Below are 25542 nucleotides of genomic sequence, written 5' to 3'. Positions count from 1 at the left end.
AATAAATAAATTCTACTTGTGGTTTAAGGTGGTGTTCCTTTTAAAGTTAAATATAATAAGGTAGAGATGCAGCGTGGGCATGCTGTTGGATAAATACTTTAAAATGTTAGTAATGTGCTAAATGAAGATGTTATTACTTCTCGGGTTTGATATTGTCATTCTGTAGTTATCATGCAATGACATAGGACTCTTCCAAATCTATTTTTCATCCCCATATTTAAGAAGTTCAGTTAATATTTGTTTAGGAGCGATTGCTCACGAGGCTAGGATTCGAGACTGGTCAGCTTTTGGGGGAACCTTAATTTAATGGTTGAGTTTAAGGAAAGGGGAGAAGCTCTTTCTTCTTGCCCACTCCCCACACTGCCTCACATCTAGTGGAGAGAAGAGGGAGTGAAAGCATGTAGGGAAGAAGAGAGGAAGAACCGAAGGAGAATGAGGGCCCAGTTCCAGAGAGATTGTCATGCGTTTGAACAAGTGAAATAAAAGTAGCCCTCCACATGTAAGTTCAAACTGTTTATTTAAAAATAAAAAAGCCATCAAATTGTGTCATCTTGACCAAAGCTAGTAGCTCTTTATAATATTTTAGACTTTATTTACAGAACATTCAAATATTTCTTTCCATTTATAACCAATATATTTTAACAAAACTCCTCATGTTTTACGTGACCTGAAAGGCCATCTAATTTATTTTCCTAATTGTACAGGAGAACAGCTAAATAACCCATATTATAATTAGGGTGATTACATACTTTACTGTCCAAATCTGGACACTGAGAGTAAAAGAAGTTGCTATTCATAATCCCCCAGGGCAACAGGTATAAACTGGGAAACTAGGATTTATGAGCACCTTGATTATAAAAAAATAGAGACTAAGATTGCCAGGTGGTTGAGTCATTAAAATTAGTTTTAATTGCCTTTTTAGTGTTCTGCCATTATGACTGAGGGAAAAAGTTAAATAGGCCATTCTAAAAATAGCTAACATTTTTTGATCACTTATGTACTTAGCATTATTCTGAGCATTTTATTTATAAAAATATGATGAATCCTCACAGTAACTCCATGAGGTTGCTACTCTCTTCCCTATTTTATAGAAGAGGAAACTAAGATCTGGAGAGGTTAAATTACTTGTCCAAAGTCAAAAAGCTAGTAACCAAGAGAGCTGGGATTCAAACCCAAGTATTTTAGCTCCGGAGTCCATGTCTCAATCATCACCTTATTCTGCCTCTCATACATCCAGCATCCATGGTTGTGGAGGCAGGTCTTGAACAAGCATTTTGTAAATAGAATCTAAAATTGCAAGATGTTATTTAGCTTTTTTAAGATAATAAACTTTTTTTTTTTTTTAGATTTTATCACTGTACTTGACCATTTTGCAAAAATATAATTTTTCCATCTTACTATTAAAATAAAAAAGAACCCTCCAGTTTTAAATTAGAAGGGAGATCAGAGGTTATCTAATTCAATCCCCTTCTTTATAGGGTGAGCAATCAAGGATCAGCCTCTTTCATGTCTTGTGTAAGTTCCTTGGGAACACAAACAGAACTGGAACCCAGGTTTCCTGTCCCTCAAACTGCAGCTCTTTAAATAGTTTTGTATTCACTTAAAATAAGAAAAATTAAATAACATATATCGAATACAGAATGTTCCCTATAAAACTAATGCTGAAAGATAAAAGCAGAAATATAATTCAGGAAGATGTATTTTTTTCTCTAACAAAATAACACATTCCTGTTATGCACACAAAGTACCAGCCAAAATCAGCAAACTGCATAAATAATTCTAAATTCTAATCTTGCTTCTGTCACTGTCTTTGTGCAGTATTTGGTAGGTCAGTTCACCTCAATGACAGTTACCCCATGTTTATAATAGGAAAAATAATGTCTTTACTTTCTAAGGCAGGGATAAGGCTGCCTTTTTTTTTTTTTTTTTTTTTAATGCATTAACAGTTGGAAGGGACTTGCAAATTCCATGTTATGAGCATGCTACCACGTTTTGATGAGAAGCAAATTATCTAAAGTACTAACAATAATGGTTAAACAAGGCAGAAAATCTTTAAACATTGTAGTCTCTGTTTATGCCTTTGATTTCAATTCTGTTCTTCTGGATAGACAGAATTAAATAAATTTTCTGTATATATGTTTTTCTGTCTTGACCAAATTCTTGTTAGAAATAAATTGTGTTGTAAAACTACAATAACTTTCCTGAATTTAGTAGGCGAAGCTAAATCATTCAAGCAATTTCTCCCTGAATCTCCTTAGCTTGGTGGACTATTGCCATTGGTCACATTAACTGGGTAATTACTACATTTCCATTACTTTCTGTTATTACAGCTGAACCAAAAGTAAGAGAGCATGTACACTGAGGGTAAACTGTGAAAAAATAGCACTGTATTTAACTTTTTCAGTGTACGTATGTTTACATTTTTTAGAGGTTAGGGGCAGACTTTCATTTAAGGTTAGAGAAGTAAAAATGAAGAACCAAAATAATCTATTTTGGACTAACAGATTTTTTAAATTAAATGCTTAAATTATAATATTAGAATAGGTATAACCCCAATCTGTATTTCAACTTCAGCAGATGCAAGACTTAATTATAGATATCATTAAAAATATTTGATGCTTTTTTTTCATAGGAACTAACACTTAAATCTATTTGAGAAGGTCTGTTTGCTGTACCTCGTTTGCATTATCTATCGTACAGAATAAACAAAATGCATATTTTTCTTGTTATTTATTAAAGACATATCCATTTTAATCTTGAAGGCATAGGTTCAAGTCAAAGAAGTATTTTTTGAATAGAAATAAATATTCCTGGCAGTTAGTAAGTTGGCACTTCTTTTATGGTTCTGATTATATTTTTATTTCAACCATTAGAGGGCACATTAGTTCAAGAAAAATTGAACAAAAAGCACAGCAACAAGAAGAAAATAGGCTTAGAAGTGGTAGGCAGAGAAAATTTATGTATTTAACTGTGCTTATTTTCACTCATTTTATTGTCATTTGCAACATAATTAGTTCTTTAAATCTGAAAAGAATTTAAATGCATATAGTTTCACGTAAGAAATAACTCTTCACTTTTTATTGCTAGCTACTACTCCTAGAAGAATGACGTTGGCCTGGTTGAATTGACGAGGTTGACTATTATGTGACCAAGAAGGACATAATAAATCATGACACTTGAAGAACATCCTGAGTTCAAAGGTATGTACAATTAGGTTATTATGAAGTAAGTAAATGCTAGTCCCTGGTCTCGCAGTTATTAAAAAAAGGCACCTAATTGTGAATGAATGCAGCTTCACCGCAAGTATTTATAACCTTTACAATTTGGTACAAATTACAGAGAGAACAATGGATGGCCCCAGAGTGAACACAGGGCTTTATTTCACTAGAAAGCCTTGACTGGGGTCATAAACTGCAAGAGGGCAGGCCTCTCAAGTGGCTTATGAATGACTGCGGAGTTTCAGAATGAGTTCATTTGTTTTCAATCTACAGCAAACTGTTATTATTTCTAATGTTCAGTCTTTTGCTCTAAGGCTGCAGGTTTTTAATCTATAGAGGCTGAAATAGATACTAGCTAGTATTTAACAATAATGCTTATATTATGTTAAGTGGAATGAATGCTTTACATGATTAATTCATTAACTTAGTTAGTAAAATTAATTGAGCACCTACTAACTTTCAAGTCCTGGCCTGTCTTCTAGGGAATAAAGACAGCTTAATACATTGTCCCAGACTTGAAAATATAATTTTTTTTATTGCCCTGTGATTTATGAGAAATAAATCAACAAATAACTGTAGCATATGATAACTTTATATATTAGTGGGAAAATAGGAAAGATTTATCAAACCTATTATAAAAATATTTTACATTGTATTTTTAAGGGAACAGGGGTTAGGCAAAATCATTAGTATATACTATCTTCAGTTTAAGACTGCGGAACTTCTCTGGTAATATTTTTTTCTGAGAGTCAGTTATACAATAAATTGTAGTAATTAGTAGCATAAAACAAGGTAATAATGTAATTAAAACCAAAATATTTACTTGCTATAGAAGATACGTTTATGCATCTTAATTCTGCTCCTTGCAAGCTAATAATACTCTATAGGAATTTCTGTGTGGCTTTTACATCTGGTGGTTGTGGAATTAGCATGTACAAAGAGAGCTCAGAATTATGCTTTAATTATGATTTGAATGATGATTTGAGTCTGAGCATGAGTTGTCAACAGAATCGTGAGCTGGGGGAAAAAGAGATAAGGACTGTTAGTGGGATAAAAAGTATATTTGCAGTCACTTACTTTAAAGTGCCTTTTGTTTTAAAAGAAGTAATTAATGTTAGGAATTAATTGGTTTAGATTCTTGATTTTAAAGTTATCTCTTGGTTGCTAAGATGAAGCTTTTTCAAAATTACTACATGATATGCAATGACAGGAACATTTCGGTTGAAAGGTAGAAAACATAATTGAAAAACTAGCTTTTGAGTGCCTGCTTATCACCCTAATTGATAGCAGATGAACCTGAGGAACTAAATGTTGTTCAATAAAAAAAAAGTATTTAGCTGGATTTCACATTATGTTGCATAGTTTCCTCTAAAAGCTAAACATTATTGCTAATGTTTTGATACAATACTAGGCTTTAAGTGGAGCCTGGTATGCATTAATTATCATAAAGCAATCATGAAGTCAAAATTATATGAAAAAAATAGATCCAGGTATAACATCTAAAACTCTTTTAAGGTTTGGGTAACCAAATTAGGGCATTCATAAAATTCATAAAAACCATCCATAAAGAATGATGTTTTAGATGTATGTTTACTGGTATAGAAAACAGTACAAAACAGGCTATATAGTATGAGACCCACTACTGTAAAAAAAAAACCCCAAGATATATAAGAATGGAAAAATCAGAAAGGATATATGCCAAATGTTAGCAGTGGTCATCTCAGGCAGTGGGGTTATGGAAGATTTTCATTTTTGTTAGGCATATAATTAGAATATGTTAGTATTCCAGTCTGCCTAATGTTTAGCAGGAAAATCTTCATATGACTTTAGAATACAACTGTGTACTCTTGCAGATATTTAGTTGGTCCTAACATATATTTACAATTCCTATTTATGCATTTATCCTGTTCTTGTATTTACATATTTTATTATAACAAGTATTAAAACTTTAACTAACATTCAGAAAGAATGAAAGGCAAGGAAATAGATCCACATTTTACCACATTTTGAGTCTGCACATGAGGAGGATGATAGACCTATAGGTAGTGGTTGGTCAAACTAATCATCCAGGACAGAAAGTATGACTTTCCTTTAAAGAAAGATGATGGGTCAGCTAACACATTGGCTGCCTATTTCTATAAGGCTGTATCCCTTTGAGTGAGGAGAAAACATGGTCCAATTGTTCTGCTCAAGGAGAATTTATTTTCTGATTTCTATTTAAAAGAATAGTAGCTTTTGGCAGGTGTATTTTCAGGGGCACTGTTCACATTAGTGTGAACAGTCGGACCACTCATACAAAACTCAAATGAGTGGATTTGCGTGGAGGTTAAGCAGGAATTTCCAGCAATAGGAAGAGCAGAATTAGCCTCTAAATTATTTACTTGAGAAGAAACACAGCCCCCCCCCCAACCCCGCCAGATATACATATGTATCATAGTGCTCTGGGGCATCTGTACTGTAGGTCAAACAAAATCAAGCTATAACAGAAAAAAGATTGCTTTGCTAGTTGGGATTAATAGCTAATCACGAGGCGAGCATTTAATAAGTTGTTGGAAGTAAATGTTATAAAATCACAGTTTAAGGGAAGAAGTTATGTTTCTGGAGACACAGTAGTAAACTCCTTTCTTCCCTTTCTGATTAAACGAGATACTCTAGTGGGGTTTTATTTTTTCTGCTTCATAGCCAGTCTTCATTCTGATATGTGGAAGACAGCTTTTAACTACTAGTGAATAATCAATTTTCTGTCACAATTTTATTAACAGTAAGTAATTAATCAGTCTCACAATTTTATTTAGAATGTTGGTTCAAATATCTGGCTGTAATTTTTTTCAGCCCAAATGAAAATTTGTAAACCATGTTTCAAATTGGTCCTATAACTGACGAACTGATTTTCTTGAGAGAGAAAGCTTAGCAAATTTTCTAATTAGTGCTAAGACCTGATTTTCTGTGGCTCACTGCTTCATGTATTGCACTTCTTCAAATTATGCTGTAGGAAATGTCTTTAGAGGTTGGTGTTTTCTATTGATCTCTACAATTGTTCTCAGTAATTTAGAAGTTAACTGTGCAGTGATTTTTCAAGAATGCGCTGGAGCCTTGAGTCAGCACACACCCCTCTCCACCGAGCCCGGGGGCAAAGATTCTTGTAGCCCCTCTTTGGCTTCAAGAGTTAGGAGTGGGACGCCCGGACTCCAGCTGTCAGTTCATTTCCTCTGTGTAACTTTCCTGTTCTTTCAGCCTGCAGTTCACGCCTTAAAATCCTCTTCCCTCATAAGCTGAGAAGGGATTTGTGCAGTGTGAGCTTACCTGAGAAACTAAAGATGTCATTAATTAGAAAGGTGCTTCTGGGCAACAGGAAATTTTTCACTGGAAAGGTTTCAAATCTAAGAAAGTAATTAATTTCTCTGTGGAAAAGAATCACATTTTTCTCTTCTGATGTCCTTCTTTACTGCAATTGAATGGTTTAACGCACGACAGAGGGAATAGGACTCCTCTCTCATTAACCCTCACAGTTTGGCTCCCTCTTTTCTGTCTCTTTCCTCTTCCATTTCAGCAGCAGTGGTGCCTTCTAGGGATTTGGGGGGACATTTTATTTTCTTTTCCTGAGGAAGAGTTAAGGAATGTAACACAGTAAGTATTTTTCTTAATGTGCGTATACTGTCAGAAGGAGTTTTTAAAAATGAAATATTCCTGTTTACTAAAAGAAAAATGGCAAACTAGGAAAAATAGTTACAGTAAATATGATAAAGTTTTGTTAAAAGGAAAATGACAAGTTGCAAATTTAGCTGCAATAAATATGATAAAGTTTTGCCATCATAGGTGTACTATGATGATCAAAATATGGGGAAAGGACATGAGCTTATATTTCAAAGAAGAAACAGAGGGATCTAAAATCCATTGTTATTAACAATCAAAAATTAATATTGAAACAAGATACGTTACAAAAGTTTATGTATTTAGGTATGTATGTGTCAACATCATCATTATCACTGTCATCTAGTATCAGTACGGACTCATGGATTCCTATTTTGTTCAATAGATTATAATTCTTACTGTAATTATTTCCATCTCAAATTGACCCAGATTGGGTCAGGGGGAGGCCCTTCAAGCTGGCTCTTGTGTTTTTCTTGACATGCTTCCATCATTACTTTGAGTGCTTTCTTACTTTCTGGCATAAAAAAGATGTTTAAGGCTGATCTTAAATTCTTCCTGCCCCAGACCTGGAATCAGTATTTCTTCAAGGAGCTCATGCAGAACTTGTGTGTGTATTTGTGTACTAGAAACCATGAGCTGTTGCTGAGACCTCTGCTTTTAATCCAAATTCACAAAGCTCTTTACTTGCCTTTCTTCATTCCCTATTTACCTGTCTCTTCTGCACTGAGAACTCTGGCTTCTGGCAACATCAGTGCATTTGCTCATTTGCTTATCCCTTCAACGCACATAAAATAGTTTAAGAATTCATACACCTTTGCCACCACGAAAACAAACCTACTAAGATGAGGTCCAGATTTGTTTGCTATTCTTTTACTCCATGGCTGGTGTTCAAAAGTAACTTTGGTTAGTTCTTTAATTCTCCCACAGTATGCTTATATTGTTTAAAATACTTTTTGGGTCACTTGTTTCTGTTTGCATTTAATTTTGTGGTTTTCCCCATCTGTGTTGATTAACTTTTATTTTTTTGGCTATATAGAACATTAACATGTTTCCAAAAGTATCCAAAAAGGTATAATCATGTATACTCAATCCCTCCTCTATTCCTTTCATTTTATTGCCCCAACCTCTTTGTAGGTAACTAATTTCATTGTTTTCTATTTTATCTTTTCTATAGTTTTTCCAAAAACAACCATATTCTTATACATTTCCTACTTTCCCTTCTTTCTTAGACAAAGGCAGTACACTGTATACACATTTTTGCACTGATATGAAAATCACTGCATATCAGTTCATAGATATTCTCCTTATTCCTTTTCACTGCTGCGTGATATTTCAATGCATTTTTGTACCATAGTTAATTCATTCAATTTCTTATGTTTGGGCTCTTGGATTTTTCAGTTGCAAATAATGTGGCAATGAATAACCTCATATTGTTGATGTGTAACTTCTTGGTAAAAATAGTAGAAATGGGATCATTGGATTGAAAGGTAAATGTGTTTGCACTTTTGTTAGATACTGTTAAATTCCTCTCCATAAGGGTTGTATCATTTTGCATTACTCTGGTGTTGTATGAGAGTGCTTTTCTTCCATAACTTCATGAACAGAGTATATTGTCAAGCTTTTGCATTTTTGCCAATTTGATGGTAAAATGGTAGCTCGGTGTAATTTTAATTTTCATTTATTTAATGAGTAAAGTTGAACATCTTTTCATATGTTTAGAGTCATTTTACAATCTTTATTTTTCTGGTGAATTGACTGTTCATGTCTCTTGCCTACTTTTCTGTAGAATTTTTGTTCATTTTTTTCCTCATTTCTTTTTATATCAGAGATATCAGCCCTTTACCTGTGATATATGTTACCAATTTTCTTCCCAGTTTGTCATTTGTCTTTTGATTTTGTTTGTGATATTTCAAGTCAAGCAAATTTTTTTTTAATTTTCATGTAGTAAAAATATCAATTTTTCTTTATTGCATCTGGGTTTTGAGTTATTATTAGTTAAGTTTTCCCCTATAGCAAGATTATAGGGGAATTCGTGTGTTTTCTTCTAGTGCTTGTGTTGTTTCATTTTGTTTTAATGTATGTTTCGGGAATGGATTTAATTTTATCTTTTCATCACCCCAGTAATTTGAGATGCCACCTTTATCATATACTAAATTTCCATATGTAGTTGGGCTTGTTGCTGCACTTTTTATTCTACTTGGTCTGTCTGTTCACACATCAGTAGTACACTCTTCTACAGTATGTTTTAATATCTCGTAGGGTTAGTACCCTCTCACAGCTTTTCTTTTTCAGTGTTTTCCAAGTATTCTTGCATGCTTATTTTTCCATATGAACTTTAGGAGTCCCTTGTTTAGCTCTAGAAGAGAATTTGTAGGTATTTTTATTGGGATTGCATTAAATTCATAAATTAACTTTAGGGGAGAACTGACATCTTGATGATGTTGAAATGTCCTAACCAGAGCAAGGAATGTCTTTCCACTTAGGAGTGCTTTGTAGTTTTATTCATATAGGTTTTGAACATTTCTTGCTAAGTTTGTTCTCAAGTATTTTATCTTTTTTGTTGCTGTTGTAAATGGGGTTTTCTTTTCCATCATATCTTCTGTTTATTATTGTGTATAAGGAGGTTGCTGATTTTTGCATGTTAATTCTGTATATTCCTACCTTGATTAATTCTTTAATTTTGTGAGGTAGTTTTGTCATTGATTCCCTAGAGGTATGTAGGTATATTAAAAAGTCCTCTGTGAGTTCCAGTTCAAGATGGCAACACAGGAGGCTCCTGAACTCACCTTTTTGCTGGCACACCAAGTCTACAGCTATATATGGAGCAATTTCCTCTGAAAGAAATCTAGAAACTGGTTGAGTGACTCCTACATATTGGGTAAACAAGAAGATATTTACATTAGGATGGATATGAAAGGCTAAGACAAACTTATGCCACAAACCCTACACCTGGCACAGGGACAAACAATCAGGAGGGAACTCACAACTCCCAGCTTCTCCCTGAGGATTGAAGGGTTTGGACCCAACATCTAGCATCCCAGTGTTGAAGACTTCCACCTGAGGGACAGGCCCCCCCAAACATCTAGCTCTGAAACCCAACAGGGCTTACTTCCATGAGACCCACAAGACTATAGCAAAGAAAGAAACAGTCATTAATGGGAACACAAGGACTCAGTATGGCTATTCCCCCAGGGCTCAGCACAGAAGGAGCAGACAGAATCACCTATCTTCCAGTCTGCCCCTGAAAGAGGCCTATTTACACACTTTAAAAGCTGCTGCCTGAGGGTCAGGCTCTAATTTAGCACACTGGATTATTATTGTAAATGACAAATAAATAAATAATAATTATTATAAATGATTATGATCCTCCCCTGAGACCTGGGAGGCTGGTGGGCACTGTCTCCACATTCTCCCTCTGCCCTGCTCCAGGTCACTGGTGTCTCCCTGGAAGGAGCTTGTGCACACCTCTGGTGACCTAGCTTTTATGGCTGCAGATCAGAGGATGAAACACTTGATAGTGCATCTCTGGTAGCCAGTAGGGCTTGTGGTCATGGACCCCACAGGACAATAGCAAACAAAGAAAAAGTTCTTAACTGGCTATCCCCCCAAGGCTCAGTGCAGAGAGAACAGACAAAAATGCCCAGCCCCCAGTCTTTCTTTAAAAGCTGCTGCCTAAATGTCTGGCTTCCCATCAGGTGCTGACTGAGATCTTCCCCTTTGGGACACTGACAGGTCTTGGCCCAACTTCAACTTCTGGGAGTTCTCAGAACAAAGGAGGCAACTTGGACAATCACAAAGGTTCGAGAGACAAACAAGAGTTAGGGCCGGGTTATAAGTTTCATCTCCTACATAAGACCACTGCATCAAGATGGAGAGGTGGCTATTTTGTCTAATGAACAGAAACCAACACAGAGAGTCAGGGAAAAGGAAGAAACAGATGAATATGTTCCAAACAAAAGAATAAGATAAAACTCCAGAGACAGGCCTTAATGAAGAGAAGATAAGTAATTTCCCTGATACAGAATTCAAAATGATGGTCTTAAAAATGCTCACTGAGAGCAGAAGAATGCATAAACAAAGTGAGAATTTCAACAGAGGTAGAAAATGTAAGAAAATACCAAACAGAAATTACAGAGCTGAATACAATAATTGAACTGAAAAATTTTTTAAGGGGTTCAAACTATATTTCAAAGCTATAGTAATCAAATCAGTATGGCTTTGGAATAAAAACAGACGCATAGATCAGTGGAACAGAATAGATCTCAGACATCAACCCATGAATATATGGTAAACTAATTTTTGACAATGGTGCCAAGAACACACAATAGAGAAAGGATAGTCTTTTCGATTAATAGTGCTTGGAAGACTGGACAGCCACATGTAAAAGAATGAAACTGGATCCCTATCTTACACCATATACAAAAATCAACTAAAAATGGATTAAAGACTTGAACATAAACCTGAAGCCACAAAATCCTAGAAGAAAACATAGGGGGGACGGACCTTCAAGATGGTGGAGGAGTAAGATGTGGAGATCACCTTCCTCCCCACAAATACATCAGAAATACATCTACACGTGGAACAACTCCTACAGAACATCTACTGAACACTGGCAGAAGACCTCAGACTTCCCAAAAGGCAAGAAACCCCCCACGTACCTGGGTAGGGTAAAAGAAAAAAGAAAAAACAGAGACAAAAGAATGGGGGTGGGACCTGCACCTTGGGGAGGGACCTGTGAAGGAGGAAAAGTTTCCACACACTAGGAAGGCCCTTCACTGGCGGAGACGGTGGGGGTGGGGGGGAAGCTTCAGAGCCACGGAGGAGAGCGCAGCAACAGGGGTGTGGAGGGCAAAGCGGAGAGATCCCCGCACAGAGGATTGGTGCCGACCAGCACTCACCAGCCCGAGAGGCTTGTCTGCTCACCCGCTGGGGCGGGCTGGGGCTGGGAGCTGAGGCTCGGGCTTCAGAGGTCAGATCCCAGGGAGAGGACTGGGGTTGGCTGCATGAACACAGCCTGAAGGGGGCTAGTGTGCCACAGCTAGCCGGGAGGGAGTCCGGGAAAAGGTCTGGACCTGCCTAAGAGGCAAGAGACCATTGTTTCGGGGTGTGCTAGGAGAGGGGATTCAGAGCACCGCCTAAACGAGCTCCAGAGACAGGCATGAGCTGTGGCTACTAGTGCAGGCATGAGATGCTAAGGCTGCTGCTGCAGCCACCAAGAAGCCTGTGTGCAAGCACAGGTCACCATCCACACCTCCCCTACGGGAGCCTGTGCAGCCCGCCACTGCCAGGGTCCCGTGATCCAGGGACAGCTTCCCCTGGAGAACACACGGAATGCCTCAGGCTGGTGCAACGTCACGCCGGCCTCTGCCGCTGCAGGCTCGCCCCACATTCTGTACCCCTCCCTCCCCCCGGCCTGAGTGAGCCAGAGCCCTGTAATTCGCTACTCCTTTAACCCCCTCCTGTCTGGGCAAGGAACAGATGCCAGAGGGCGACCTACATGCAGAGGCAGGGCCAAATCCAAAGCTGAACCCCAGGAGCTGAGCGAACAAAGAAGAGAAAGGGAAATTTCTCCGTGCAGCATCAGGAGCAGCGGATTAAGTCTCCACAATCAACTTGAGGTACCCTGCAGCTGTGGAATACCTGAATAGACAAGGAATCATCCCAAAATTGAGGCGGTGGACTTTGGGAGCAACTGTAGACTTGGGGTTTGCTGTATGTGACTGACCAGTTTCTGATTTTTATGTTTATCTTAGTTTAGTTTTTTTTTTTTAAACATATTTATTGGAGTATAATTGCTTTACAATGGTGTGTTTTACAATGGTGACAAAGAAGACATCATAAAGTTGCATAAAGTAGAAACATTGCAAACAACACACACTGACCAGTGAAATTAGAAACGAAAAATGCAATTAAAAATAAAGGCCTTCCAACTTAGAAACAATTTTTTAATTTTATTAAACAACTCATTGAAAAAGTGAAAGAAAATATAAACAGAAATTATCAAACTTCTGAACAATATAAAAATGAAAAAACTACATGTGACAGAGTCTGTTGGATATATTTAAGGCAGTGATCAAAAGAAAATTCATACCCTTGAATACCTATATTAATTAAAATAAAAGAATAAAAATAAATGAATCTACAATTTAAAAAGGTACAAAAAGAGTGATGAATAAACCAGAAGTAAGCACTAAAAAGGAAGATAAAGATAAAAGTAGAAATTAAAGATGCAGTGAATTGGGAAAAAAAAAGATCAAAATTTAAAAATCAAAGTTCTGGTTCTTTGGTAGAAATTGACAAATTAGACAAATCACTACTTAAATTAATAAAGGAAACTCAAGGGTTGTTTTTTTTTTTTTTGCTGTTGAGTTGTATGAGTTCTTTATATATGTTAGATATTAATCTATTATCAGGTATGTGATTTGCAAATATTTATTCCCATTCCAGAGACTGCCTTTTCATTTTGATGATGGTTTCCTATGCTGTGAAGAAAATTTTTAATTTGATATAATCCCACTTATTTATTTTTGCTTTTGTTGCTTTTGGTGCTAAATCCAAAAAAAATCATTGCCAAAAAATGATGTCTACAAGCTTACTCCCTATATTATCTATTTTTTTTTAACAACTTTATTGGAGTATAATTGCTTTACATTGTTGTGTTAGATTCTGCTGTATAACAAAGTGAATCAGCTGTATGTATACTTATATTCCCATATCCCCTCCTTCTTGCATCTCCCTCCCACCCTCCCTATCCCACCCCTCTAGGTGGTCACAAAGCACTGAGCTGATCTCCCTGTGCTATGCAGCTGCTTCCCACTGGCTATCTATTTTACATTTGGTAGTGTATATATGTCAGTGCCACTCTCTCACTTCGTCCCAGCTTACCCTTCCCCCTCCCCGTGTCCTTAAGTCCATTCTCTATGTCTGCATCTTTATTGCTGTCCTGCCCCTAGGTTCATCAGAACCTTTTTTTTTTAGATTCCATATATATGTGTTAGCTTATGGTATTTGTTTTTCTCTTTCTGACTTATTTCACTCTGTATGACAGATTCTAGGTCCATCCAACTCACTACAAATAACTCAATTTCGTTTCTTTTTATGGCTAAATAATATTCCATTATATATATGTGCCACATCTTCTTTATCCATTCATCTGTCGATGGACACTTAGGTTGCTTCCATGTCCTGGCTATTGTAAATACTGCTGCAGCGAACACTGTGGTACATGACTCTTTTTGAATTATGGTTTTCTCAGGGTATATGCCCAGTAGTGGGATTGCTGGGTCATATGGTAGTTCTATTTTTAGATTTTTTTTTTTATAATTTTTTTTAACATCCTTATTGGAGTATAACTGCTTTACAATGGTGTGTTAGTTTCTGCCATATAACAAAGTGAATCAGCTATACGTATACATACATCCCCATATCTCCTTCCTCTTGCGTCTCCCTTCCACCCCTCTAGGTGGTCACAAAGCACCGAGCTGATCTCCCTGTGCTATGTGGCTGCTTCCCACTAGCTATCTATTTTACATTTGGTAGTGTGTATATGTCAATGCTATCTCCACCTTTATCTTGCATCACTCTTCCCTTTCATCATTTGATATTACGTGGAGCCGGGAGGTCTCTGGTGGACCGATGACCTGAACTTGGCTCTCCCACCTCAGAGGCTCAGGCCTGAAACCCGCCCAGAGCACGAAGACCCTGTCAGCTACATGGCCAGGTACATGGAGAGTTTCTTCCGTTTTGGGAAGTCTGAGGTCTTCTGCCAGCATTCAGTAGGTGTTCTGTAGGAGTTGTTCCACATGTAGATGTATTTGTGATGTATTTGTGGGGAGGAAGGTGATCTCCACATCTTACTTCTCCGCCATCTTGAAGGTCTCCTCTCCTTAGTTTAGTTTTCAGCGCTTGTTATCACTGGTGGATTTGTTTATTGCTTTGGTTGCTCTCTCTTTTTTTTTTCTTTTTCTTTTATTACTTAAAAAATTGTTTTATTTTAATAATATATTTTTAAATTTTTTATTTTAATAACTTTATTTTATTTTATTTAGTTTTCTTTCTTTTTTTTCCCCTCCCTTTTCTACTGAGCCGCATGGCTGACAGGGTCTTGGTGCTCGGGCCGGCTGTTGGGCCTGAGCCTCTGAGAGGGAGAGCCGAGTTCAGGACATTGGACCACCAGAGACCTCCCAGCCCCATGTAACATCAGTTGGCGAGTGCTCTCCCAGAGATCTCCCTTTCAATGCTAAGACCCAGCTCCACTCAAGTTCCAGCAAGCTCCAGTGCTGGACACCCCATTTCAAACAACTAGCAAGACAGGAACACAACCTCACCCATTAGCAGAGAGACTGCCTAAAATCATAATAAGGTCACAGACACCCCAAAACACACCACTGGATGCGGTCCTGACCACCAGAAAGACAAGATCTAGCCTCATCCACCAGAACAAAGGCACCAGTCCCCTTCACCAGGAAGCCTACACAACCCACTGAACCAACCTTACCTACTGGGAGCAGACACCAAAATCAACGGGAACTATGAACCTGCAGCCTGCGAAAAGGAGACCCCAAACACAGTAAGTTAAGCAAAATGAGAAGACAGAGAGATACGCAACAGATGAAGGAGCAAGTTAAAAACCCACCAGACCAAACAAATGAAGAGGAAGTAGGCAGTCTACCTGAAAAAGAATTCATAGTAATGATAGTAAAGATGATCCAAAATCTTGGAAATAAAATGGAGAAAATACACAAAACGTTTAGCAAGGACCTAGAAGAGCTAGTGAGCCAACAAACAATGATGAACAACACAATAAATGAAATTAAAAATTATCTAGAAGGAATTAATAGCAGAATAACTGAGGCAGGAACAGATAAGTGTCCTGGAAGATAAAATACTGGAAATAACTAATGCAGAGCAAATAAAGAAAAAAGAGTGAAAAGAGTTGAGGACAGTCTCAGAGACCTCTGGGGCAACATTAAATGCACCAACTTTCAAATTATAGAGGTCCTAGAAGAAGAAGAGAAAAAGAAAGGGACTGAGAAAATATTTGAAGAGATTATAGGTGAAAACTTCCATAATATGGGAAAGGAAATAGTTAATCAAGTCCAGGAAGCACAGAGAGTCCCATACAGGATAAATCCAAGGAGAAACACACCAAGACACATATTAATCAAACTATCAAAAATTAAATACAAAGAAAAAAATATTAAAAGCAGCAAGGGAAAAACAACAAATAACATACAAGGGAATCCCCATGAGGTTAACAGCTGATCTTTCAGCAGAAACTTTGCAAGCCAGAAGGGGGTGACAGGACATATTCAAAGTGATGAAAGGGAAAAACCTACAACCAAGATTACCCAGAAAGGATCTCATTCAGGTTCGACGGAGAAATTAAAATCTTTGCAGACAAGCAAAAGCTAAGAGAATTCAGCACCACCAAACCAGCTTTGCAACAAATGCTAAAGGAACTTCTCTAGGCAGGAAACACAAGAGAAGGAAAAGACCTACAATAAACCTAAAACAATTAAGAAAATGGTAATAGGAACATACATATCGATAACTACTTTAAATGTAAATGGATTAAATGCTCCAACCAAAAAACAGAGACTGGCTGAATGGAAACAAAAACAAGACCTGTATATATGCTGTCTATAAGAGACCCAGTTTAGACCTAGGGACACATACAGGCTGAAAGTGAGGGGATGGAAAAAGATATTCCATGCAAATGGAAATGAGAAGAAAGCTGATGTAGCAATTCTCTTATCAGACAAAATAGATTTTAAAATAAAGACTATTACAAGGGACAAAGAAAGACACTACATAATGATCAACGGATCAATCCAAAAGAGAATATAACAACTGTAAATATTTATGCACCCAACCTAGGAGCACCTCAATAAATAAGGCAAATGCTAACAGCCATAAAAGGGGAAATCGACAGTAACACAATCATAGTATGGGACTTTAACACCCCACTTTCACCAATGACAGATAATCCAAAATGAAAATAAATAAGGAAACAGAAGCTTTAAATGACACATTAAGCAAGATGGACTTAATTGATATTTATAGGACATTCCATCCAAAAACAACAGAATACAGTTTCTTCTCAAGTGCTCATGGAACATTCTCCCGGATAGATCATATCTTGGGTCACAAATCAAGCCTTGGTAAATTTAAGAAATTTGAAATCGTATCAAGTATCTTTTCCAACCACAACGCTATGAGACTAGATATCAATTACAGGAAAAGGTCTGTAAAAAATACAAACACATGTAGGGTAAACAATACACTACTAAATAACCAAGAGATCACTGAAGAAATCAAAATGGAAATAAAAAAATACCTAGAAACAAATGACAATGAAAACACGACGACCCAAAACCTATAGGATGCAGCAAAAGCAGTTCTAAGAGGGAAGTTTATAGCAATATAATCCTACCTCAAGAAACAAGAAACATCTCAAATAAACAATCCAACCTTACACCTAAAGCAATTAGAGAAAGAAGAAGAAAAAAACCCCAAAGTTAGCAAAAGGAAAGAAATCATAAAGATCAGATCAGAAATAAATGAAAATGAAATGAAGGAAATTATAGCAAAGATCAATAAAACTAAAAGCTGGTTCTTTGAGAAGATGAACAAAATTGATAAATCATTAGCCAGACTCATCAAGAAAAAACGGGAGAAGACTCAAATCAACAGAATTAGAACTGAAAAAGGAGAACAGCTGACACTGCAGAAGTACAAAGGATCATGAGAGATTACTACAAGCAACTGTATGCCAATAAAATGGGCAACCTGGAAGAAATGGACAAATTCTTAGAAAAGCACAAACTTCCGAGACTGAACCAGGAAGAAATAGAAAATATAAACAGACCAATCACAAGCACTGAATTTGAGACTGTGATTAAAAATCTTCTAACAAACAAAAGCCCAGGACCAGATGGCTTCACAGGCAAATTCTATGAAACATTTAGAGAAGAGCTAACACCTACCCTTCTCAAACTCTTCCAAAATATAGCAGAGGGAGGAACACTCCCAAACTCATTCTACGAGGCCACCATCACCCTGATACCAAAACCAGAGAAAGATGTCACAAAGAAAGATAACTACAAGCCAATATCACTGATGAACATAGATGCCAAAATCCTCAACAAAATACTAGCAAACAGAATCCACAGCACATTAAAAGGATCATACACCATGATCAAGTGGGGTTTATCCAAGGAATGCAGGGATTTTTCAATATACGCAAATCACTCAATGTGGTACACCACATTAACAAACAGAAGGTTAAAAACCATGTGATTATCTCAATAGATGCAGAAAAAGCTTTTGACAAAATTCAACACCCATTTATGATAAAAACTCTCCAGAAAGTAGGCATAGAGGAAACTTACCTTAACATAATATAGGTCATATATGACAAACCCACAGCCAGCATCGTTCTCAATGGTGAAAAACTGAAACCATTTCCACTAAGATCAGGAACAAGAGAAGGTTGCTCACTCTCACCACTATTACTCAACATAGTTTTGGAGTTTTAGCCACAACAATCAGAGAAGAAAAAGAAATAAAAGGAATCCAAATCGGAAAAGAATAAGTAAAGCTGTCACTATTTGTAGATGACATGATACTATACATAGAGAATCCTAAAGATGCTATCAGAAAACTACTAGAGCTGACCACTGGGTTTGGTAAAGTGGCCGGAAGCAAAATTAGTGCAGAGAAATCTCTTGCATTCCTCCTATACACTAATGATGAAAAATCTGAAAGAGAAAGAAGGAAACACTCCTATTTACCATTGCAACAAAAAGAATAAAATACCTAAGAATAAACCTACCTAAGGAGACAAAAGGCCTGTATGCAGAAAACTATAAGACACTGAGGAAAGAAATTAACAATGATACAAACAGATGGAGAGATATACCATGTTCTTGGATTGGAAGAATCAACAGTGTGAAAATGACTATACTACCCAAAGCAATCTACAGATTGAATGCAATCCCTATCAAACTACCAATGGCATTTTTCACAGAACTAGAACAAAAAATTTCACAGTTTGTATGGAAACACAAAAGACCCCAAATAGCCAAAGTAATCTTGAGAAAGAAAAATGGAGCTGGAAGAATCAGGCTCCCTGACTTCAGACTATACTACAAAGCTACAGTAATCAAGACAGTATGGTACTGGCACAAAAACAAATATAGATCAATGGAACAGGATAGAAAGCCCAGAGATAAACCCACGCACATATGGTCACCTTATCTTTGATAAAGGAGGCAAGAATATACAATGGAGAAAAGACAGCCTCTTCAATAAGTGGTGCTGGGCAAACTGGACAGCTAAATGTAGAAGAATGTAATTAGAACACTCCCTAACACCATACACAAAAATAAACTCAAAATGGATTAAAGACCCAAATGTAAGGCCAGACACTATAAAACTCTTAGAGGAAAACATAGGCAGAGCACTCTATGACATAAATCACAGCAAGATCCTTTTTGACCCGCCTCGTAGAGAAATGGAGATAAAAACAAAAATAAACTAATGGGACCTAATGGAATTTAAAAGCTTTTGCACAGCAAAGGAAACCATAAACAAGCCAAAAGACAGCCCTCAGAATGGGAGAAAATATTTGCAAATGAAGTAACTGACAAAGCATTAATCTCCAAAATATACAAGCAGCTCATGTAGCTCAATGTCAAAAAGACAAACAATCCAATCCAAAAATGGGCAGAAGACCTAAATAGACATTTCTCCAAAGAAGATATACAGATTGCCAACAAACACATGAAAGGATGCTCAACATCATTAATCATTAGAGAAATGCAAATCAAAACTACAATGAGGTGTCACACCAGTCAGAATGGCCATCATCAAAAAATCTACAAAGAAAAAATGCTTGAGAGGGTGTGGAGAAAATGGTACCCTTTTACAGTGTTGGTAGGAATGTAAATTGATTCAGCCACTGTGGAGAACAGTATGGAGGTTCCTCAAAAACTAAAAATAGAACTACCCTATGACCCAGCAATCCAACTACTGGGCATATACCTTGAGAAAGCCATAACTCAAAAAGAGGCATGTTCCACAGTGTTCATTGCAGCACTATTTACAATAGCCAGGACATGGAAGCAACCTAAGTCTCCATCAACAGATGAATGGATAAAGAAGATGTGGCACATATATACAATGGAATATTACTCAGCCATAAAAAGGAACGAAATTGAGTTATTTGTAATGAGGTGGATGGACCTAGAGGCAGTCATACAGAGTGAAGTAAGTCAAAAAGAGAAAAACAAATACCGTATACTAACACATATATATGAAATCTAAAAAAGAAAAAAAAGAAAAAAATGGCTCTGAAGAACCTAGGGACAGGACAAGAATAAAGACGCAGACGTAGAGAGTGGACTTGAGGACACGGGGAGGGGGATGGGTAAGGTAGGACGATGTGAGAGAGTGACATGGACATATACACACTACCAAATGTAAAATAGATAGCTAGTGATAATCAGCCACATAGCACAGGGAGATCAGCTCGGTGCTTTGTGACCACCTAGCGGGGTGGGAGGGAGACGCAAGAGGAAGGAGATATAGGGATGTATGTATACGTATAGTTGATTCACTTTGTTATATGGCAGAAACTAACACACCATTGTAAAGCAGTTATACTCCAATAAGGATGTTAAAAAAAAATTATTAAAAAAAAAATCTAAAAATAAAACTACCATATGACCCAGCAATCCCACTACTGGGCATATACCCTGAGAAAACCATAATTCAAAAAGAGTCATGTACCACAGTGTTCGCTGCAGCAGTATTTACAATAGCCAGGACATGGAAGCAACCTAAGTGTCCATCGACAGATGAATGGATAAAGAAGATGTGGCACATATATACAATGGAATATTACTTAGCCATAAAAAGAAACGAAACTGAGTTATTTGTAGTGAGTTGGATGGACCTAGAATCTGTCATAGAGAGTGAAGTAAGTCAGAAAGAGAAGAAAAAATCCCGTATGCTAACACATATATATGGAATCTAAAAAAAAAAGGTTCTGAAGAACCTAGGGGCAGGACAGCAATAAAGTTACAGACATAGAGAATGGACTGAAGGACACGGGGAGGGGGAAGGGTAAGCTGGGACGAAGTGAGAGAATGGCATAGACATATATACACTATCAAATGTAAAATAGATAGCCAGTGGGAAGCAGCTGCATAGCACAGGGAGATCAACTCAGTGCTTTGTGACCACCTAGAGGGGTGGGATAGGGAGGGTGGGAGGGAGATGCAAGAAGGAGGGGATATGGGGACATATGTATACATACAGCTGATTCACTTTGTTATACAGCAGAAACTAACACAACAATGTAAAGCAATTATACTCCAATAAAGTTGTTAAAAAAAAAAAAAGATAACATAGAGGGTAAGCTTGTAGACATCATTTTTTGGCAATGATTTTTTTAGATTTAGCACCAAAAGAACAAAAGCAAAAATAAATTAGTGGGATTATATCAAATTAGAATTTTTCTTCACAGCATGGGAAACCATCATCAAAATGAAAAGGCAGTCTCTGGAATGGGAATAAATATTTGCAAATCACATACCTGATAATAGATTAATATCTAACATATATAAAGAACTCATGCAACTCAACAGCAAAAAAACCCCCTTGATTTTCCTTTATTGATTTAAGTACTGATTTGTCTAATTTGTCAGTTTCTACCAAAGAACTAGAACTTTGATTTTTAAATTTTGATCTTTTTTTTTTCCCAATTCACTGCATCTTTAATTTCTACTTTTATCTTTATCTTCCTTTTTAGTGCTTACTTCTGGTTTATTCATCACTCTTTTTGTACCTTTTTAAATTGTAAATTCATTTATTTTTATTCTTTTAATTAATGTAGGTATTCAAGGGTATGACTTTTCTTTTGATCACTGCCTTAAATATATCCCACGGACTCTATCACATGTAGTTTTTTCATTGTTACGTTATTCAGAAGTTTGATAATTTCTGTTTATATTTTCTTTCACTTTTTCAATGAGTTGTTTAATAAAATTAAAAAATTTTTTCTAGGTTGGAAGGCATTTTTTATTTTTAATTGCACTTTTCAGTTCTAATTTTATTGCATTCTGGTCAGTGTGTGTTGTTTGCAGTGTTTCTACTTTATGCAACTTTATGATGTTTTCCTTGTCACCTAACATATTAACAATGTTGGTGAATTTTTCATGTGCACTCTGAAAGAATATATTTTTTATTTTCAAGGTTAGTGTTGTATTTCATATATATATTTTTAAGAGACATCCAATAATTATATTGTTTCTATCTTCTATGTCCTTATTTATATTTTTTCTTTGGTTTTGTACTGAAAGTGAATTTCCATCTCTTTCTCCTTGTATCATCGATAGTTTCTGATTTGCGTAGGTACTTTATGTGTTATTTGGGGCATAGGTATTCATAACTATCCTATCTTTGTGAGTTCTGGCTTTTAGCATTATATAGTGCTTTTATTTTTCTTGAATGTTGCTTTTTGGCCTGAATTCTACTTTATATTAGGATTACAAACCCTGCTGACTTATTGTTTCCATTTGGGCACTCCTGTATCCCGTAGACCCTTCCTTCTTTTAGTCTTCCACTTTTTGTTGTGAATCTTAAACATCCACTGTATATCAATGCCTTGATTTTTATTATCCTTAAAAGTCCTTAAAATAAATTCTTCTCTCATGTTATGCTACAGCTACTATACAATCTATTTCTCCTCCTTTTTATTTAAACTTTTCAAAAGAATAGTCCTCATCTGCTGCCTTTAATTCCTCTCCTCCTTTTTATGTTTGTACTCTATGCTCTTGTGCCTGTGTCCATAGGACTTATCAGAATGTCTCTCTGTACTGTTACCGATAACTTCCAAATTTCCAATTCTAACAACATTTGTATAACTGGAATTCTGTAGTTCCTTGGCTTCTATACCACAGCACACATTAGTCCTCCTTTTGGTTTTGTGATTGGGCCTCCCTGGCTTCCCTTGTGAACTTTGTTCAGGGGAGTGACCAGAGGGATGTATCCTTAATAACTCATACTAATCTTTTGCCTAGCTCAGTGCTTGGAGTAGAGTAGAAGCTCAACATTTTCAGAAATACTGCATAAGTGAAATAAAACCTGTCTCTAAACTATGACCTTCAATGTATGACCTGCTGTAATTAAGCCCAGCTAGGGCTGTAGACCCCAGTTACTCTCTAGTCTCATCATTCACTTGAGGGACATTTAAAATTGGTAGATTTCATAGGTAAGTATGGATTTCTTCCTTCTCTTGCTTGATGTGAAGCTGTGACAACAGTGAGCTGGCATTTCTTTAGAGCAACCTGTCATGGATTTGAGTAGCTAATGCTCTCTTATGGATAGGCATGTACTCTGAAGTATGACTTGATTCACTAATTTACCTTGCCTGCCTGGGGCATTTTAATTTGGACCTCCTAGTTCAACCTGTTGTCTACACCCAAACTTTATGCTACCTCATGATATCCCAAGGAAGTAATATGGTCCGGGGTAGGTGTCTGGTTAGGAAAAAAAGGACTTGTTATCCTGAACACATTTACTTCTAACAATTAAGTCTTCCATTTATGATTATTGGTTGACTTAGCATGTAACCGACTTATAAAGAACTTTTGGAAATTTTAATCCAGGAAACAAAACTGGTAAAATCAAATCTCAATTATCTGTGTTTTAAAGAGAGGACCATCACAAGCATAAAATAACATTTATGTTAGTCAGTGAAGGTATGCCTTGTTTTAAAAAAACACAAAACATAAAATTTGAACTTACAAAGCAAAAACACTATGACTTAATTTTGTTATGCATGTTTAGTTCCTTTATAAAAGAAATCAGTGATACATACTTTTGAGTAGTACCTATCAAACCCAGGTAAGGCATGATTTTATTTATAAATGACTGTTTGACCTTTTTTATTGAATTTAATACTGATAACATCCATTATTTTAAAAATTAAACATTTAAATGAAACATACAAATATTTCAGAAGAAATCTATTTAATCCCTCAGTAACTATGTTTATTCATCTTCAGCTTTTTATTTAAGCTTATATATCTTTACATGGTTGTAGTCAATGAGTTATGCCACATTTTCTTCTACTTTTTAATTTAGCATTATTTTACAGGAGAATTTATTTGTATATATTTCATATTTAACCCTTTATTGGCATAATATAGTCTATCAAATCAGTATGTCAGAATGTGCCCTATTTTGAAGATTTGGATTGTCTTAGTTTTTCACTGCTATAGTAATGGTGTTATAAATATCTTTAATATATTTTTTAACTCCCTTTAAATGATTTCCTCCCATTCCTTCTTAAAACTCTTTTCTTCCTTGGCATTTTGGAAAGTACTTGTCATTCCTTCTCCGTCCTTTTTTATGGCTTCTTTAGCTGTTCTTGAACCTTAACTGCTGTCTAGATCTCTGAAACAACTCATTTGGGAATTTTGAAATAGGAGTAGTTGTTCAGCAGCTGGAAGGGGTGGAAAGTAGGAGTAGGGGAGATGTGGAGAGAAGGGCGTTCCAAGCAGAAAGAGTTACCCAAAGATACTGAGATGCAAACCAGGTAGACTATTCAGAAAATTCCATATCTTTTAATTGTTTGGAGCTCTGAAGAAGGAAAAAAGGATAAGATTTTGAAGACCTTAAATTCTATATAGGCCATGAGAATAGTAATTAAATAATACATGATGATCTTATTTGCATTTTAGAAGATCATTCCGATAATTACATGGGGAAAGGCTAAAGTGGGATGCAAGGTAGAGACAATGGAAGCAGTTAGGAGACAATTGCTATAATCAGGCTTGAGATGACAAGGGTCTAAGCCACAATGGTAGTAATAAGGAGGGACAAATGGGAAGGAGGAGAAATCAACCAGGATTTGGTCACTAATTGGCTGCAGTCAGTGAGGTATTATAAAAGAAGGAGATGAAGATGCATCCCAGGTTTCCGACTTCAATGACAATAATAAACAGCATGGATAACAGTATTAACCAAGCCTGAGAGTTCACGTAATGAGTTCAGTTTTGACCAATCTAATTTGGAGGTACTAGTGTCAGATGAGTGATTGGATATATGATGATACTTTGGAGAGAGGCTTGGGGAGAGAGTTGGGAGAGTTTGGAGAGAGGTCTGGGTAGGAACTGTAGACTGTGCTGTGAGCCCTGAGCAGTTCCTTATGTCCAGTTGTTGTAGGGCATGTCTACCTAGATATTCTACTATCACTTGAAATTCAACATAATCAAATTCTAACTCATCAGCTTTTCTCCCAAGCTAGTTTTGTTAACTTCCTCATGGCTAACCGCGATGTTGTTAAAACACTCACCTCTAGACTCTAAGCCACAGAAGTAAGCTTTATGCTTTTTATCTTTATTGTTATTGCCAAACTAGCCTTTTATCAAGTCCTACAATTTCTTTCTTCAAAATTTCTTTAGTAGAATTATCCAGGTGCCCAGAAACCTAGGTTTCAGTCCTGACTCTGCTGCTAACCGGGAAGATGATCAACTTGTACAAGCCTTACAACCTTCCTAAGTCCTAGTATCCACATCTGAAAAAAGGAGGGCTTTGACTTAGATAGTAAGTGAATTCTCTTCTAGGTATTCAGTTCTATATCTTTTCTTTCTGATTCTGA

At 36.5% G+C, this 25542-nt stretch overlaps 1 long non-coding RNA gene across 1 annotated transcript in view; it reads left to right on the top strand.

Moving 5' to 3' along the window:
* LOC309635098 overlaps window positions 1-25542 on the top strand; it is a 536898-nt gene that overhangs the window by 26849 nt on the left and 484507 nt on the right. Inside the window, exon 3 of the long non-coding RNA XR_014248645.1 lies at window positions 3088-3200. This is a non-coding gene — a long non-coding RNA (uncharacterized lncRNA). The remainder of the gene's footprint in view (window positions 1-3087; window positions 3201-25542) is intronic.

Source organism: Balaenoptera borealis (assembly GCF_965194805.1).
Source record: "Balaenoptera borealis genome assembly, chromosome: 9".
NCBI lineage: Eukaryota > Metazoa > Chordata > Mammalia > Artiodactyla > Balaenopteridae > Balaenoptera > Balaenoptera borealis.
The sequence above is the reverse complement of the archived record's forward strand: the minus strand, read 5'-3'. Positions and strand labels throughout refer to the sequence as shown.